We start from the raw sequence: 13,669 nt of genomic DNA, 5'->3' as shown, positions 1-13,669 counted from the left end.
TAAGTGTGGACAACAGTCACTTTTTTCAGTGCCGTTGTAACTTCGAACGGTGCCTCAACGAACTGTTGTAAGCTGAGGACTAGTTGTATGTGGCCATTGCTAAATGAACTCAGTCCAGCGTCCATTGGACATGACTCAGCTAACTGGGGGAAATTGGAGCTGTCCTTCAACCTATCTGGAAAGCACCAGTTTGGAGAAAGGCGTTTGAAAGATTAAAAATCCATCTTAAATCGTCCTTGTGACCCCAGCGTTGTGCCAAATCAAGGACTGAATGATAGGAAGCTTGAGAAGCGCTTTGAACATTTCAGCGTATGAAAGGGAGCTCCTCTTAAGTTTCCCGTTCTGCTGATGAAACAAATCAAAAGTCCTGCCAGGAAGAAAAAGACGAGTCGACAGGGGGAATGTATCTCAAACAACTCATCTAAGAAGCTCCGTTTTGTCAAGGTGGGAATTTGATCTCGTGTCAAAGGAGAGCCAGAAAGCACGTGAAATCTAAATGTTGCTCGGGGATGACATTAGAGACGCAACCTCACTCAGCCTGCAGATCGGTTTCTCTTTTGAACAGTCCTCACTTTGTCGTCTCCGCTACCCCAGGTTCTTTCTCCATGCCAGGGTCTTCCTCGCTGGGGAGCCAGGGAACATGTCTTCCCTCCCTCGCTTGCCAGCCAAGCCTTGGTCTCCATTATGCCGGGTTAATTGCTGGCAGTACTAAGCCGGGAGATTGCATTTGGCGCCTTCCAGCTTCAAACCACTTGAGTTTTTCAACATGGCTTAGCTGCCAACAATACCCACTCCAAGTTTAAGCCACGTGAGACCTAAATCCTCAAAAAGCCTTCTGGGCAGGAGCACCAGGGACGTCAATTCCCCTACCCCGTTTCCCTCTCGTCCACCCCATTCCCATCCCTTCGGCAAAAAATAACCGGATAAAATTAGCAGATAGAGCAACAGGAGAAGCTTCCCTTGTTAAATTTTGGCCTAGCAGCAATAAAATATTTGGGATATAACAATCATATGATTAATCATATTTCAACTCATTCATCTTTGCCCCGGGCATCACACGTGGGATTATGAACTGTTCCCTTCTCTTCTGCCCCATAAATCCCTTTATGGGTTATTGTTCTTTTTTATGTTATCTCTAATTGAGGTTTCTGAGGTTTTTTTTTTTTTTTTTTTTTTTTTTTTTACAGTTGCAAATTGTTCTGAGCTGCCAGGAAAAGCAGCATAAATCTGGCTTTTATTTTTACAGCAGCTTAACAAAGCCCAGTAGCCTTAGAGAGGATGTGCCAGGCTTAGAAAAAACTGCAGGTAGTCCTTGATTTACAACCATTTTTATTTTTTTTTATTTTTTTTTTTATTTATATGCCGCCCTTCTCCGGAGACTCAGGGCGGCTTACAGTGCGTTAAGCAATAGCCTTCATACTTTTGTATATTTTATACAAAGTCAGCTTATTGCCCCCACAATCCGGGTCCTCATTTTACCTACCTTAGAAAGGATAGAAGGCTGAGTCAACCTTGAGCCTGGTGAGATTTGAACTTGCAGTAATTGCAGGCAGCTAATGTTAATAACAGTGCTTTAGTCTGCTGCGCCACCAGGGCTCTGACCAATCCTCGCTCTTATGACATGTCCTAAGTGGCAGCGTCCTCATGGCCAGTGGGTGCTTGGCAACTGGCACGTACTTAAGTGGCAGTGTTTTGGCCTGTTGGCTGTCGGTCCCTCCAACAGCCGAATCAGATGAGGAGGAGGAGGTGTGGGAGTTAGAGTCAGCATCAAGGCAACCTGAGAGATCCAAGGGGAAAGTGGGAATGGAGTTGTCAGAGAGAGAGAGAGAGAGACAGAGGTGGAGCCTGGGCTGCCCGTCAGCCCTCAGATGGAGAGTCAACAGCCCCCAGGTCTGGAGGTGGCTGATGAGGAGGAGGAGGAACAGATGGGTCCAGTTCCTGACGCGCCGATGCACAGAAGGCAGAGGAGAGGAGAGCAGTGGAAATCTATGGGCCGGTCCTCAGGATGGAAGAGCCACCGCTGCTAGCTCTAGGGATAAAAGGCAGGGGGCAGAGATGAATAGATGTGCCAGACAACTATTCATCTCCCGGCCAGACGGACTTGTTAGCCTGAGGTGAAGGAGAAACTTTTTGCCGGGGCTGCCGGCGTTCCTAATAAAGGAATCTTTGAGTTCATTTCAGAGGGTTTGTGGTGTCTGGGGAGCTGGGTCAGAACAGGCAGCATCCCAGGATCAGGTGACGTGATCAGCATTTGCGACCTTCGCAACCAGCTTCCGACAAACAAAGCCAACGGGGGGACGTCAGATTTGCTTAGCAAACCACCTGCTTCGTTTAACAACTGCAACAATTCACTTAACAACCTTGACCAAAAAAAAAAATGGTGGTCATAAAATCGGACGTGACTCGCTCAACCACCCCCTTGCTTAACGATGAAAATTCTGGCCCCAGGTCAGGTCGAGAACCACCTGTCTTGAGCTGCACTAGGATTCGAACCCAGCTCTCCTCAGTATGAATTTAATGCATTCTTATCTGCTGCTCCCGCTTTGGTATTTCACCCAGAAACATTATTTCTGGTGTGAAAGTTTCTCACTTTGTGCATTTTCATCCTAAATGAAATACGCGAAGCTCTCCAACTGTGTCTCGCGTTCATCCGTCTCTCTTTATTAAAAAAAGGCCTGCTTGCATTTTCCAAAAGAGGCAGAGAATCCAAACTCAAAGCAAAACAACAGAAATATAAAACACAAATAGACTAATAGGATTACAGGGAGCAAAAACTGCCAATCAACGGCATTCTAATTTTAAGAGCATAAGCCGCTCTTAAAATGATGTTGAAGGGGACTTCTAAATATTATACTCTCGTTTCCCCCAAATCCTTTAAAAAAAAGAAAAAATCCCTCTGAGGCTTTAATCTTTTTCTCCCTTCAATTTATATGGTGCAGAATAGGTGGCATGATAGGAGTATTCCAGTATTTGAGGGGCTGCCACAAGGAGGAAGGGGGTCCATTTATTTTCCAAAGCACCAGAAGGCGAGACAAGAAACAATGGATGGAATCTAATCAAGGAGAGAAGCAACCTGGAATTAAGAAGAAACTTCCTAACAGTGAGAATAATTAACCAATGGAACAGCTGGCTTCCAGAAGTCGTGGGTGCTCCATCACTGGAAGTTTTTAAGAAGAGACTGGACAGCCAACTGTCTGAAATGGTAGGGTCTCCTGCTTGAGCAGGGGGTGGACTAGAAGACCTCCAAGGTCCCTTCCGGCTCTTTCCTTGATTGATTGAGAAGTGTGAAACCAATGTCAACTTGCAAAGCTTTCAAGTTGCCATGAGCAGGAGGGAGGGAGAACTGAAGTGAATTCCATACATTCTTTCCGACCGCAACCAGAAGGAGGGTGTTAGGTTTCACAGCCAGCCAAAGTGGGTAATTGGAGAATGTGATTTATGACATGGCCAGAGAGGAGGCGAGAGACAGGGTCATAGGGGAACGTAAATCTACGCAGGATCAGTCCTAACTGCATCCCAGTATTGCCGGAATGGTGCTCCTAATAAATGACTATATTTCCTTTGAAGTTTGGATCATGGCTCATGAATTAATTAGGGCAGTTTTCAGAAACTTGACAATCATACTGTATAGCAGTGATGGCTAACCTTTTTGCCGTCGTGTGCCAAAAGCGGGGGGAGCACAGTGGGGTCGCACGTGCGTGTGCCCACACCCATAATTCAATGCACGTGTGACACCCCCCCAACTCCCCCTACTTTTGGCACACGATGGCCCAGTGGGCCCGGTAGGCCCGTTTTTCACCCTCGCAAGGCTCCAGAGGCTTTCTTGGAGCCTGGGGAGGGCAAAAACAGCCTTCCCCACACCCCTGGAGGCCCTTCAGAGGTCGGAAACAGCCCGTTTCCCAACTTCCGGTGGGACCGGAAGGCCCGAAAATCAGCTGGCTGGCATGCACATGCGCACTGGAGCTGAGCTAGGGCAATGCTTCCATGCCCACAGATATGGCTCCACGTGCCACCTGTGGCACCCGTGCCATAGGTTCGCCATCACGGCTGTATAGAATGACCACATTGGTTAGATTCAAAAACTCTCCTGGACATAAAACCTGGAGCATACAACAATGTGGAGCCACGTACTAATGATAGAATCAGGCCCTCCTGGGATCTCAAGAGGGTCTTCTATGGGTCCCCAGCCCACATGAGATGAAAAGAATGGTGGGGGGGGCATATTATGAAACTCTGAGGCCAGAAGTTGGAAGAGAATCTTCTTCGTCTTCCATAAAGCTGTAAACAGGGCATAATTCTGAGCAGCTTTAAATACAGATGATGGACCTCAGCTGGCTGACCTTGTGGGTCAAGGTCTGGTTTTGTTAATTTTACTGATTTATTTCTGTTGTACTTCCAACCTCCTAAGGCTTTTGAAGCAAGGCAATACATCAATGTTTTAATCAATCAGTCAGTCAAGTTCAGTGGGACGTGTCCATCAGTCTTACAGGGAGCAACTAAAATCAAGGGGATTTGAATTAGTCATCAGGTTCAATCAGCTCCGACTTGATTTCTGGCATTAGACTTTGCATCCAAGGTTCTGTATCATCCTTATCTCAAATCTAGTGCATTTTAGACATGGTGTTTGCAACTTTCCTATCCATTGGTCATGCTGGTTTATAAGGGGAGGAATATATAGGTGGTACACGACTTACAAGGAGCGCGGTGGCTCAGTGGCCAAAACGCCGAGCTTGTCGATCAGAAGGTCAGCAGTTCAGCGATTCGAATCCCTAGTGCAACATAACGAAGTGAGCTCCCGTGACTTGTCCCAGCTTCTGCCAACCTAGCAGTTCGAAAGCGCGTAAAAAATGCAAGTAGAAAAATAGGGACCACCTTTGGTGGGAAGGTAACAGCGTTCCGTGCGCCTTTGGTGTTGAGTCATGCCGGCCACATGACCACGGAGACGTCTTTGGACAGCGCTGGCTCTTCGGCTTTGAAACGGAGATGAGCACCGCCCCCTAGAGTCGGGAACGACTAGCACAGATGTGCGAGGGGAACCTTACCTTTACTTTACACGACTTACACCAATTCATTCAAGGTTACAACGGCACTGAAAAAAATGACGTGACAATTTTTCATACTTACGACATATTGCAGCATCCCCATGGTCATGTGATCCAAATTCGGAAGTTTGGCAACTGACTCATATTTATGACAGTTGCAGTGTTCCAGGGTCACATAACCTCCTTTATGCACTACCTGACTCTGTGGTTTCTTCCCCAAACCCCCAAAACTTTAACCTTAAACTTTCTACTGTTGACCTCACCCTATTCCTAAGGTCTGTAAGGGGCGTGCAATAAGCGCACCAGCGTGCCTACCGTCCCTGTCCTAATATTCGTTTTTACTTACTCTTTTCATGTATTCAAATTATGTTTATACTTTTACCTGTTATCCTATATGTGCTTGACAAAATAAACTTATGACTTATAATTTATGACTTTATGTTTCTTTATACAGCTAGGCAACAACTGCAGTGAGCTAGAAGAGACTGGAGTTCGCTCCCTATTTATATATAGTAGTTTGCAGTGGTGGGTTTCTCCCAGTTCGGCCCGGTTCGACCGAACCGGTAGCAGTGACGATATGACGTCACCGAACCGGTTCTCCCGCCCACCCCTGCATTATTCCTACCTTTTATTTCTTCTTTTTTAGCCCAGTTGATAAGTGCAGCAGAGTGGATTGCCGCACCTCAGCCGGGCAGATTCATAATGCGCTTGCGCGGAGCATCTGCACGAAGAGAACCGGTAGTAAAGCCGGTTAAAACCCACCACTGGTAGTTTGCTTCGTCCTTGTTGGCAGGAGGGTTATTTTCTCCTTGGTAGTTCCTCCATTAAAGTATTGGTTTCCTCTTGACTGTCTGTTCTCGTGTTAATCCTGGAGTTAATCCCCGTTTATCTGCATGTTGTTTGTTGGCAAGCAAGAGGCGTTTTGATCTTTTTGTTTCCTTTGTCGCTTTTTTTTTATTGCCTCTTTTGTTTGTATATGTTGTTTATGTGCCTTCTAGCACTGGAGAGGTTTACCTGGGAAGGAAAAATCAGCAAGCCAATAACCAAGTTCAGGGAGGACCAAGAACTCCACTGTTCAACCCTGAGTTAGAGAGATTGCCTTCTATTGAAAACCAGTCGAATTCCAGAATCCCAAGAAGCACATGCTGGGTTTTAAAATGCAAGTATTTCCACTCCTGATCGCCTTAGGCCCACTAAGTCTTTATTTAAAAGAAAGAAGACCGAAGAATAATAACCCAAGTATAGAGCAAGGAGGTGCAATCTGCCATTGATGTCAAACAGTAGGAAAAACAGCGTAGACGAGGGTGGCTAAACTTGGAAGGGAAATTCTGGGAGTTGAAGTCCACAAGTTCTTAAAAGTTTCCAAAGTTGGACACACCCACTCTAAAGAGTTTTTGCGTCTATCAATATTTATGTCCAGGACAAATGTCCTGTGAGTGATCCACATTTTTTAAAAAAATATATTTTTATTGTTTACATATAAATATATTGAATACAGTGTAATTGTCCTGGAGTTCCACTTGCCGTGAAACAAAGCTAAAAACAAAATAACATATATACTATTTTAAACAGTGCGAGTATTGTACAGTAATTTCTGACCATCATATTCTAGTATGTCAATTTATCTATCTGTCAGCACGTCAAGATGCATTTATCCCAGTGCTGACATGAGAAGGAGAACGCAAGTGTCTGCAACGGGACGGTTGCCTTTCACCTACTTATTTTAGCTGGAGATAATGTCCCCTAGGAGATGGATGGGAGGGGGGAAATTCTTTGAGTTGGAGCAGTAGATTAGGGGTGAATGATTGGGAAGATGGCCAATGAATGCAGAGGAGTGGGGGAAGGAAGAGGAGGGATTTTGGGTCAGCACGTTAGTGCTGGTTGCATGGAGTCAGTGTAAAAGTTGCCGTGCTAAATAAAATGGAAGTTTGTTTCAAAAAAGACTTTGTTTGAGACGCAATTTATTTGAAGACGGCCTGAAAACCTGACACTATCATTCTAATACCTACTGGTATATTTCCAAGTCCACCTAACCTAATTCTTTCGCATTCCAACTTCTACCTCGTGTTTCTAACCATTGATAGAAACTATCCCATGTAGCATAGAATTCTGTATCTCCTTTCTCTTTTATTTTTAGCATTAGTCTGTCCATCTCCGCACAGACCAGTATCTTCCTTATCATCTCCTCCTCTGAGGGGGTGTTTTCGCACTTCCACTGCTGCGCATACACAATTCTTGCGGCAGTCAAGAGGTGTAATACTAGGTATATTCAGTGGTGGGATTCAACATTTTTTACTACCAGTTCTGTGGGCGTGGCTTGGTGGGCGTGGCAAGGGAAGGATACTGTAAAATCTCCATTCCCACCCCACTTCAGGGGAAGGTTACTGCAAATACCCATTTCCTCCTGATCAACTGGGACTCAGGAGGCAGAGAATAGATGGGGGCGGGGCCAGTCAGAGGTGGTATTTACCGGTTCTCCGAATTACTCAAAATTTCCGCTACCGGTTCTCCAGAACTGATCAGAACCTGCTGAAACCCACTTCTGGGTGTATTGTCCCTTTATCATAACCATCTGATATACCTAGTAAAAAAATAATTCTGGCTTAAACTCTATATGTTGTCTGGTCATTTGTTCTAATCACATATGCATTTGTATCCAAATTTTCCTTGCCTTGTCCACCACATGTGGTACTATGTGCCAGGTATTTGTTTACATTTCTAACAGTTTGGGGACATATTGCTAAACATTTTGGCCAATCTTGCCGGGGACAGATTGAATGACCCAGATTTTTGAATTAACACCAGGGAGGGAGGGAGATGCTCTATTTTCTCTTACGAGTTGCGAGATAACAAATTTTCTGTTCTAATCCCACTTAGATAATTATTTCCCTCTCTTATCCTGGCAGGCACCCAATAACTTGCTAGACACTTAATCATCATTAATATCTAACCTTCCCTTGCTGCCTGAGATTAGCAATTTCAAGCCTGGAGGAAGAGAGCCAGGTTGAAGAGGTATACAACTCCTTGGCGAGTCCAGTTCCATGGAATACCATCCTCACTGCTCTGGGCTCACCACGGTTGAGTGAAAAAGGACCCACTGATGCGGGTCCTGTAAATTATTCATTGGGACAATTTTTTAAAATTGTGAGTCTGTTTATCTCAGCCCTGGCACCTGCCTTAGTGTACCTCCTACTTTGGTACCTGTCCTGTAGATTCTAAATTAACCAGAAACACAAGAACGTCTGAAAACAGAGAAGACACTAATGATCTTGATTTCTGAGTGACAAGCCTAATGGACTAGTCCGGGTGTCAGCAACCTGCGGCTCCGGAGCTGCATGCGGCTCTTTGGGCTCTCTGCTGTGGCTCCGTCGGGTGATCCCACCGCTGACTGGGCCCGCCCCTCGCCCTCCCAGTCACTCCTCACCTGGCCTGAGAAGGTAAGGGTGACAGTGGGGGATGGAGAAGTGGCCAGGACAAAGACAGAGAGATACAGAGAGAGGGGGAGAGAGAGAGAGACATAGAGAGATATAGAGAGAGAGAGGGAGAAAGAGGGGGGAGAGAGAGAGAGAGGGAGGTGTCAAAAGGAGCCTTGGTAGTACAGTGGTCTAAAGCACCCTATTATTAAGACCAGCTGCCTGCAATTACTGCAGGTTCGAATCTCGCCAGGCTCAAGGTTGACTCAGCCTTCCATCCTTTCTAAGGTAGGTAAATTGAGGACCCAGTTTGTGGGGACAATAAGCTGACTCTGTATAAAAATATACAAAAAGGATGAAGGCTATTGCTTAGCGCATTGTAAGCCGCCCTGAGTCTCCAGAGAAGGGTGGCATATAAATCAAATAAAAAAATAATAATTTTAAAAAAAAAGGGTTTTGTGGTTCCCCGTGTTTTTTAACAACTGGTTCTCTGCCCTAATGACTAGCTAGGTAGGCGTGGCTGGGGGGTGGTGTCATGTGACTGGTGGAAGTGAGTGATGTCGAGTTGGCCACGCCCACCCAGGTTTTGTGGCTCCTGGTGTTTTCTTTTCTGTGGGAAACGGGTCCAAATGGCCCTTTGAGTGTTTAAGGTTGCAGACCCCTGGACTAGTCACAATGGCTAATGATTAGGAGATCTGAGAATTGTTCCTCATCCAGGATTGGGATGCTATGAATTCCCAACACTTGGAAACTGCTGCAACCAGTATTTTGAACTGCACTTAGAAATATACTGGTATTCAGTAGGTGGGAATAGCGCAACTGGCCAGTAACACATGGACCACTGCATTCTGAACCCTTTGAAGTTTGCAGATGTTTCTCAAGGGGAGCTCCATAGTGAGATATTAGCTCCCAGCAGTCTTGAGCTGGGCAAGTTATAAATATTAATATAATATTTATATTATATATAATAATATAACGGGATCGTGCACGATCCTGTTGCGAACCGGTAGTAAAGGTAAGTAGAACCCACCCCTGTCTTAGACAAAACCTTCCACTGACAGGAAGTCTGCATTTTCCAAAATAAAATAAAATAAAATAAAATATTTGCTAACCTTATACTAAGCAGGGCATTTTCATTGTGTCTCACTGTTTCTCAGAACTTAAAAAGAGGGGAAAAAAATCCTTCCTTTTTTCTTGAAAGCAAAGGGATTTCCCCCCCCCTCTCCATCTGAGTTTAGATGTTACTTTCTCAGCCTCGGAAATTTCGTTCCTCTTAATGAGATTCTTTTAACTGCCTTTAAATTCTCACTGATGTTTGGTTCTGTTGGAACTCCTCAGATCTCCTTTGAAATGGAGTGGTAAATCAACTCACACCTCAGGGCCCTGCCAGATAATCAGAAGCGTCAATTCGTTTTATTTATTCTTATTTAATTTTTGTTAAATTTATATGACTGTGCCTACCTCACAAAGAAGTGACTCGGGAAGTCTATGATTAGACTGGAAAAGCCCATTCCGATGCTCTGAGTCAATCCAGAAGGATATAGAATAACAGAATAACAGAGTTGGAAGGGACTTTAGTCCAATCCTCCACACAAGCAGGAAACCTTATATCATTTCAGACAAATGGGTCTCCAATCTCTTCTCAAAAACCTGCGTTGGAGCATTTACAACTTCTGGAAGCGAGTTGTTCCACTGGTTAATTGTTCTCACTGTCAGGAAATTTCTCCTTAGTTCTAGGTTGCTTCTCTCCTTGACGAGTTTCCATCCATTGCTTCTTGTTCTACCTGATGATTTGGAAACTAGGTTGACCTTCTCTTCTTTATGGCTTAGATATTGGAAAGTGGCTATCATGTCACCTCTAATCCTTTTGTTTCCCCCAAAATAAGACATCCCCTGATAATAAACCCAATTGGGCTTTTGAACGCATGGCAATAAGGCCAAGCTCTTATTTCAAGGTTCAAAAAAAAAATATAAGACAGGGTCTTATTTTCGGGGAAACACATATACCCAATTCCTGTAACTGTGGTTTGTACGTCCTAGCCCCCAGCCCCCTACCATCTTCTATGGCCATCAAGGTCAAATGGAGTTCAAGATGGATGCACCCCTATGCTACTCTCACCAGAGACCAATCCCATTTCTGTCCCATACAAGATCTGATTCCTGATTGAAAGAAATCCAGATAATCCACTTCATTCAGGGTCCCATGAAGCTGTAGAGCAACCTACCTTCTCAACCACCTGTCCCCAAAAAGGGAAGGTTAGATGCTAGACAAAAATTGTCCAGTATAGTAAGGTTCAGTGATGCCTTCCTGGAGACCTTCTCCCAGGCTTCCTTCATTCAAAGAATTCACTGCAACTAGAACCCCCTCACACTATATTCTCCAAGATGCTTTAACAAGCTAGGAGGGACATGGATCTTAGATGGGTGGGCTTCAACTCCCAGAATTCCCCAGCCAGTCTGCAAGGGAATCCTGGGAGTTGAAGTCCACACATCTGAATGTTGACAAGATTGAACGCTGAGTCGAGCTCACATCGTGAGGACCCTGTCCACTTCCTCATTCCAGGAAATACAACTCTGGACTTTCCAACTGCTCCCACAAAAGGTCAAATTAGGTGGCAACTGATCTGCCTCTTGACATTTCGTCCCACCCCATCTTCCCATGGGGCTTCCTGTGCTCTCCTTCTCTCCACGTGTTCTCCAGGAGAAGCCTTTGAGATCAACCAAGATCAGGCACACACTGCCCTTTGTTGACGATTCCACAATGAAAACTGAGACATTCAGTTATATGTTGAGTCACGATACGTATAAAAGGACAGTGTGTCTTTTAGGAGATCAGAGTCCCCCGTCTTCTGAAAAAAATCCAATGTGCAACTTCCTTCTTTCACCATGTTATTCTACGGGGAGCAAAAAAAAAAGTAAAAAAAAGAATTAACAGGATATAATTGACTATAAAAAAAAAAAAGAATCCAGTGGAATTTGCTCATTACTTTCCTCCAGCAGCCTCTGTTAGACGGGCCATCCTGTGGTCTCTTGATTTAATTTATGATGACCACAGTGTGGTCATCAGCAACTGACCACATCTGGGTCACAAGCCCTCACTGGCAACCCACCCCACTTGCTCTGTGATGTCATCAAAGCTCAGGGTTTCTGAAAGACAAGGGAGATGCAGGAACCCTTTGGCTCTACTGTCATGACCTGTGGTCACCGATGGATGGTCTCTTTTCTTCCCTACCTAAGAGGTCAGGATCTGTTTTTTCCTTTCTTCTGATTATGGCAATCTACAAATATCTTGGTTTTTTTTTTAAATCTTCACAAAATCGACCTTGTAACGAGACCTGGTTTCTGGCTCTGCTATAAATCATCATTCTTGGTGTTGGTACCAACATTCTTCTTGACTGTTGACTCTGTTGCAAGCAGGTTCGACAAGTTATTCAAAGAATGGGGTCTAAAGCCACCTCCCTAAGAGTATTTTCCACTACTATTAAACATCCAAGTCCATCTTCCCCGCTGTTGTACTGACACACCAGTGATTGTGTGACCATCCCTTGAAAGAAGATAGTGGGTGATGATAGTGGGCAGAAGAAGGCATTGTAAGGTCCCCAAAGTTTCTTTGAGCCACTGAGATGCCAAAGAGAATGTGACTCGAAGCTTGCAAAAAGAAGAAGATTTTATTTTTGGCCAAAACAAAATACTGGGTGAAACCAGGGGTTTCTGACAGGTTCTGGTGAACCGGTAGCAGAAATTTTGAGTAGTTCGGAGAACCGGCAAATACCACCTCTGGCTGGCTCCAGAGTGGGGTGAGAATGGAGATTTTGCAATATTCTTCCCCCTGGAGTGGGGAGAAAATGGGGATTTTGCAGTATCCTTCCCCCAGGAGTGGGGAGGGAATGGAGATTTTGCAATATCCAATCCCCAGGAGTGGGGAGGGAATGGAGATTTTGCAGTATCCTTCCACTGCCATGCCCACCAAGCCACGCCCACCAAGCCGACCAAGCCATGCCCACAGAACTGGTAGTAAAAAAAATTGAATTCCACCACTGGGTGAAACTATAGCCAGAACATACAGACATAATGCATGTAAGGAGTAGTACCCAATTCTGGCCCCCTCGCCAGTGGTGAGTTTCAAATTTTTTTACTACCGGTTCTGGGGGTGTGGCTTGGTGGGCGTGGCTTGGTGGGCGTGTCAGGGGAAGGATACTGTAAAATCTCCATTCCCTCCCCACTCCAGGGGAAGGTTACTTCAAAATCCCCATTTCCTCCCGATCAGCTGGGACTCGGGAGGCAGAGAATAGATGGGGGTGGGGCCAGTCAGAGGTGGTATTTACCGGTTCTCCGAACTACTCAAAATTTCTGCTACCGGTTCTCCAGAACTGGTCAGAGCCTGCTGAAACCCACCTCTGCCCCTGGCCCATGCCTTCCTTATAGCCCCATTGGCCGTGCAGCAAGGAACAGGGGGGCTGAGTGCTTAGCAACACAGGTATTTGCCCGATGTAACCCTGCCAAACCATGACATACCCCGCACCAGGCACCGACTTGTACACAAAAACAAGATAACAGGAGTTAGGTCAAATGGCAGAAGCAAATGGCAGAGGCAATTCTAATTCTTACAGGAGCAAAGCAATTCTTACAGAAGCGAAATAGCAAGTTATTATTATGTTCCAGTAATTCTACCTCTTCTACTATTATTACGTCCCATAACGCTCTTCCTTGGCAAAGGCAGCGAATGCTTTTTTTTTTTTTTTAATATTAAATTGTAAGCATTGGGTTACGACTTCTGGTTTGCCCTGCAATATCATGGGAGTCTGGTTTGATCGAACGGCAACTCTAATGAATGGGATTAAGTGCCGTTTTTATGGAATCGTGTTCTTGTGTTTTGTTTTTTTATGTGGCTTTTCGCTAACTCAATAAGCTGGATGGAATGATTGTTTTGTGGGGTTTTTTTAAAAAACAAACCAACAAAGTATGCTGTTTATTAAGACGTCTTAAACGGATTGTTCTGTTTCTTACTGCAAAGAAGCACTTTGGAACGTAATCTCAAATTGGAAACGTGAGACCATCTTAAAGGATAATGGCTAATGGTGATGGATGCAGGCCTGCATCGGTTGATCCTTGACACTGTAAAGTTAATAATACTTTAAACAAACCCAGTTCCAGGGGTGAAATGCTCTCGGTTCAGACCAGCTCGGGCGAGTAGGTAGCGATGGCGGCGGGCAG

This window comes from Pituophis catenifer, unplaced genomic scaffold (assembly GCF_029215685.1).
Source record: "Pituophis catenifer annectens isolate HBS135680 unplaced genomic scaffold, rPitCat1.0.hap2 SCAF_9, whole genome shotgun sequence".
Classification (NCBI taxonomy): Eukaryota; Metazoa; Chordata; class Lepidosauria; order Squamata; family Colubridae; genus Pituophis; species Pituophis catenifer.
Note: the sequence above shows the minus strand (reverse complement) of the source record.